Source organism: Penaeus vannamei, chromosome 7 (assembly GCF_042767895.1).
Source record: "Penaeus vannamei isolate JL-2024 chromosome 7, ASM4276789v1, whole genome shotgun sequence".
Taxonomy (NCBI): Eukaryota; Metazoa; Arthropoda; class Malacostraca; order Decapoda; family Penaeidae; genus Penaeus; species Penaeus vannamei.
Genome location: NC_091555.1, coordinates 19,044,921 through 19,050,920, shown reverse-complemented (window position 1 = coordinate 19,050,920; position 6,000 = coordinate 19,044,921).

Sequence of the window (6,000 nt, the reverse complement as noted above, 5' to 3'; positions counted from 1 at the left end):
CATATCACTTACAGCAATAAAAAAATAAAATGAAAGAGCACTCGTTTTCCTCCGTTTCCTCGCACACCCCGCGGCTAGGCCTACACGCCCTCCTATGCCTAGTGGGGGTGTAAGGAAGGGGAGGAGGGGGGTAGGGGAAAGTAACGCAAGTCTGAACTTCCTCAGGGCGTGGGAGGCATATTCCCAACACCCACCCTCGTCGCCTTCCACACGATGGAAGGCGGCAGTTCCTCAGAAAAAAAAGAAAATAAATAAAACAAAATTCAAAATATAGCGTTGGGATATTCGGGTGCGTGCATACAAATGTCTAACAATGGGCCTTCATCATCCTAATGGCTTCGAAGAACATAATATCTTACCTCCGCATAAAACTCGAGTTCATACATGAAAAATAAAATCCACCGCAGTCTCTTCTCGTAGTAAAACACTGACCAGCATCCATTAATTACAGTTGTCATAACTGCACCGCACACGTGACCCACCGAAGCAACCTCTGCCACACCCCCTCCCCTCCCGTCCCCCTCTCCATCCACCACTTCTCCCACTGTCATGTTTGACGTTGTGGACTAAACACTGATATTCTATTTCAAAGTTGGTGTGTGGATGTTGGAAGAAGAGAAGAGAGGAGAGGAATGGGGGTGTAGGGAGTGACGGTAGAGAGCGTCGGTTACTCTTAAAAATATGGTTATCATTTTAATACTGTGTATTCACACTGGGAGCACCCCGTGAGGTCTATTGTTTCGATCTATTTGTGTCTAAGTAACTCCCTCCCTCTCTCCCTCCCCCCCTCTCTCTCTCTCTCTCTCTCTCTCTCTCTCTCTCTCTCTCTCTCTCTCTCTCTCTCTCTCTCTCTCTCTCTCTCTCTCTCTCTCTCTCTCTCTCTCTCTCTCTCTCTCTTTCAATATAAAGACAAACTATTAACTAACCCAGACACAGAAACAAAACCCAAAACAATCTAGATAAAGCAGATCATGTTCAAAAATCGAAAAGGAAGCGAAATAAAACACGAAAAAATAGAGAAATCGCCGCCACGTCAGGGCGGTTAGACTCCATCACTTAAAAGTCTCGGAAATTGAATGCGACTTACAACAGGTCTTACGCATTAAAGGGGAAATGGGGGAGTCTTGCCAGATAATAAGAGAGGCACGGCAGCGGAAAATAAGTGACGATAAGGAGGAGCAACGAACGGCGACGAAAAAAAACGTGTAAATAAATAAGAGAAGGATCAAATAACGAGATGGAGAGAAACGAAACGAGGAGAAACTTACGGTTTTTTTTATACAAAGAGTCTCTGATACGTGTCTTTCCAAAATCAAATACCACAAAAAAAGAATATGGTAGTGTAGAAATAACAATACACAAGCTAATGACGAAACGAAATGAAAAGGAACAACGTTCTTTATTCATGAAGGATCTGATATAAAGTTTACAAAATCGAATACCATAAAAAGGGAGATAGAATAAGAATAAAAAACACGGGCGGTTAGGGGTGCTTGGATGTATGGAGGGGAAGGGTGAATCCTTAATGAAGGGAGAAATGGAGGAAGAAGATAAGAGGAAAGGGTCCATAACTAACACGGGCCGCAAAAAAAAGGGCATTACTGAAAAAAACGGAAGTATGAGTAATCTTGACGAAAAAGAGGGTCCAGGAAGGAGTGAGGGGAAAAAGAGGGGAAACGAGGACAAGAAATGGCTAGGGAGAGGAGAAGGATTTGGAAAGAGAACATAACGATCAAACTTATGATGATAAACGAGGGAAAAAACGAAAAGATGAAAAAACAAGAGAGAAAAAAAAGAAAGGGATAAAGAAAGAAAAGGAAAGAAAGATAAGAGATATATCAGGCTTGAAGATGGATAAAAAGAGGTAGGGCGATAACACGCCAAGTATAAGCAAGGCGAGAAAGACTGACAGGATTAGAGGGCGTGAAAGGGTTTTAGACGCACAGTTGATAGAAGAGGAGATCGGATAGCGTCGAAGAACATGGGAGTTAAAACGGGAGAAAATCGCTCTGACAAGAAGTCTCTTTCAAATGTTCACTGCCGGCACATGAAGCATACCATTCACCCCGCTGTTCAGCACAACATATGAACGTGACCTTCGCCCACCGAACATGCAGCAGCCGAAATATATACATACATTTTAAATAACCTCTTTGTCGTGCCAGACAACTTCATAGCCCGTCAGTCATGCCGAGCGGAAATTATAAACAAACTATCATGGTGCGGCCACAGTCTGACACTTTGTTGCTTTCGCACTAACGTTTATTGGTGCTGGGATGCCCCTACCCCCACCCCACCCCAGGGAACGCAGAGCAAGCTTAACAACAACAATCAAAATGTAAAATAAAAATAAAAAGCCGCCAAATAACCGGATGCCCGAAGTTCATGTTGAATTCAAGCTTTATGGCACGGGGATATGACACGGAAAACACCGGGGCAAAGGTGGCAATGCGACTGGCTGTGTCATGTCATTCATCTTCAAGTACTTGTACAAGTTCCGTCTTCCTTCTCCTCCTTCTATTGTTCCCTCGCTTTCTTGTCTTTCCTTTCTTCCTCTCTATTTCCTCCTCCTTTTCTGTCTCCCCACCTCCTTGTCTTTCTCCTTTTCCTTCTTTGCCTTCACCTTCTCTTTCTCGTCGTCTTCTTCTACTTTCTCTTATTTTACTTATTTTTCCTCCTACTCCTCCTCTTCTTCCTCCGCCTCTGCCTCCACCTCCTCCTCCTCCTCCTCTCTCATCACTTCCTTGTCTTTCTCTTCCTCCTCCCCCTTCTCTTCCTTTTTCTCTCCCCTCACCTCCTTGTCATTCCTTTCAATATCCCGTTTTTCCTCCTTCTTTTTCTCACCCCTCGGCTCTTTGTCCTTCCCTTTCTCTTCCCTTTCTTCCTCCTCCTTTTTCTCTCCCCTTGCCTCTTTGTCTTTCCCTTCCTCTTCCTCCTTCACGTCCTCGCTTTTTACCCTTCCCTCTTTACAGTTCCCACTCCATCTCCATTTTCATGAGAGGAATAACAAGTTATTAGTTAACGGGCGGGAGATCAAGCCACAAATAGATCCTTCAATGCACTTCGTCTAGGCAGTCCCATGACACTGTTATTGTTTAGGCTGTTCACGATAAAGGGGAGAGAGAGCAAGGGGGAGGGAGGGAGAGAGGGAGAGAGGGAGAGGGAGAGGGAGAGCGAGTGGGAGAGGGAGAGGGAGAGGAGAGGAGAGAGGAGAGGGGGAGAGGGAGAGGGAGAGGGGGAGAGGGAGAGGAGAGAGGGAGAGGAGGAGAGGGAGAGGGAGAGGGGAGAGGAGAGGGGGAGAGGAGAGAGGGAGAGAGAGGGAGGGAGGGAGGGAGAGGAGGGAGAGAGGAGAGGAGAGAGAGAGAGAGAGAGAGAGAGAGAGAGAGAGAGAGAGAGAGAGAGAGAGAGAGAGAGAGAGAGAGAGAGAGAGAGAGAGAGAGACAGACAGAGTGGGGGGAGAAAGAAAGAAACAAAGAGAGAGAGAGAGAGAAAGAGAGAGGGAGAGGAGAGAGACGAGAGAGAAGAAAAGCGAAGAGAAGAGAAGAGTAGAAGAGAAGAGAAGAGAAGAGAAGAGAAAATAAAATAAAAGAAGATAAGAGAAATGAAAAGAAGAGATGAGAGGAGGAGGAGAGGAGAGAAGAGAAGAAAAGAGAGAGGGACACAAGCAAAAGAATTGTGCTTCACACCCTTCCAACTTTCCCTCACCCCCACCCTCTCATCCTCCCCCTCACCCCTCCGTCACCATCACCGGCAACCCTGGTTTTCCTCACCCTTCGGCAACGGTATCCACGCTGTTACCTCATCCTCGCCGCAAACACAGCCACAACAAGCAGTCCTCCCTTTCCACGCTCTCCAATCCTTCCTCCTCTCACCATCCCCTAAAACATCATGAATTTCACATGCAGCGCTATCCTTTCTCCATCCTATGCCTCACTATCCTTCACTATCCTTCACCATCGCGACCACTCGACCGCCAGACAGGTAATGCCGGGAGGGTTGCCAGAAGGACTTTATATGGACATGTATTCAAACGGCGCCTCCAGTCTCGATTGAGAATGCGAGGAAACCATTCAGACGGACACGGACTGATCCCCTGAAGCCTCTGTTCTACCCTTATTCTCCTCGCCTCCGTCTCCGTTCGGGCTTCTCGGTTCTCTCTCTTCTTCTTCTTCGTCCTCCTCTTCTTCTTCTTCTTCTTTTTCTTATCAGTCGTCGTCACACTATGCATAACTGTGACCATAACTGACTAGACCCTTTTTCTTATTCTATAGGGAAAATGAGATGGCGTAAAGATGATTATGATAATCAAGGGGGGGGAGGGAGGGAGGGAGGGAGAGGGAGGAAGAGGGAGGAAGAGGGAGGAAGAGAAGAAGGAAGAGGGAGGAAGAGGGGAGAGGGAGGAGAGAGAGAGAGAGAGAGAGAGAGAGAGAGAGAGAGAGAGAGAGAGAGAGAGAGAGAGAGAGAGAGAGAGAGAGAGAGAGAGAGAGAGAGAGAGAGAGAGAGAGAGAGAGAGACACAAAGGGCGCAAACTAAGAAAAAAAACATAAACGCACCCACTGCGTCACCATTTGCAATGATCAATGGAAGACAAATTGCCTCTGCAACAGAAAGCGTTGCAGCGTCGCAAACTGAATCGAGCCAGCGTTTTTTCCCTGGTCCGTTCAGGGCGGTTAAGTAATAAAACAGCGAATGAAATGCGAATGTCGCGTGTTCCCTTTTTCTGGAGATCTGCAAGCCTTTCCGCTTTTACGGTCTAACTGGCCAAGAACACAAGAGAGAAAGGCGAGCGTTATGAAATTATGCTTGAAACAGATGGAATGTCGCGGGAAGGATTGGGTGTAGGGGGGTGGGATGAAGGAGGGGGGGGGGGCGAAGTGAAGGAGGCGGAGAGAGAGAGAGAGAGAGAGAGAGAGTGAGAGAGAGAGAGAGAGAGAGACAGAGAGAGAGAGAGAGAGAGAGAGAGAGAGAGATAGAGAGAGAGAGAGAGAGAGAGAGAGAGAGAGACGGGCGTGGAGTGGGGGGAGGGGGAGGCAAACTCGCCATAAACATCCGGTCTTTTACGTGATCGTCATTCACTCGCCATGAACCTCCGCCCCCAACCACCCGCCCTTTTCACTTCTTGTCTGTATTAAAATTTTCTTTTTGAAGATGCCTTTTCTTATCAGCCGCTTTTATCTATTCCTTGCTCACCTCTCGTGCTTCTGTCTCTCTCTCTATCCCCTCTTTCTATCTCTCTCTCTCTCTCCCCTCTTCCTATCTCTCTCTATCCCCTCTTCCCATCTCTCTCTCTCCATCCCCTCTTCCTATCTCTCTCTATCCCCTCTTCCTATCTTTCTCTCTCTATCCCCTCTTCCTATCTCTTTTCTTTCTCTCACTCCCCGCTCACTTCCTCATCTCTCTCTCTACTCCCCTCACTTCCACTCTCTTTCTCTCTATCCCCTCTTTCTATCTCTTTCTCTCTAGCCCCCCCCCCTTCCTATCTCTCTTTCCCCCCTCTCCCTCTTTCCTCCCTTTCCCCAACTCCCCAACTCCCCTACATCCTCCTTCTCCCCCCCCCCCCCCGCATCCCTCACTTCGCCCCAAACACCCATCTCGGCGACCGGAGGGAAAATTACATAAAAGCGTAGCTAAGTAGACCCGCCGGGACGCATTGCAGTCGTAGGTCGTAGGACTACCCGGGAGGGGGGAGGGGGAGAAGGGGGTCCAGGCCGGGGCATGAGGAAAGAAGGGTATGAGGTTGCAAGGCGGCGGGCATCTGATGTGGTCTGGCGGGGAAGGGACACTGTCTGGGAGATAAGGATGCTGGGGATTGAATGACGGGGCGTGTGATGTTACACGACTGGTGATGGTAATGACTGATGATGATGATGATGGAGATGATGAAGATGAAGATGAAGAACAAGATGAAGATGAAGATGAAGATGAAGATGAAGATGAAGATGATGATGATGATGACGATGATGTAAATGTATACGATGATAAAGAATAGAGAAGAAAAGA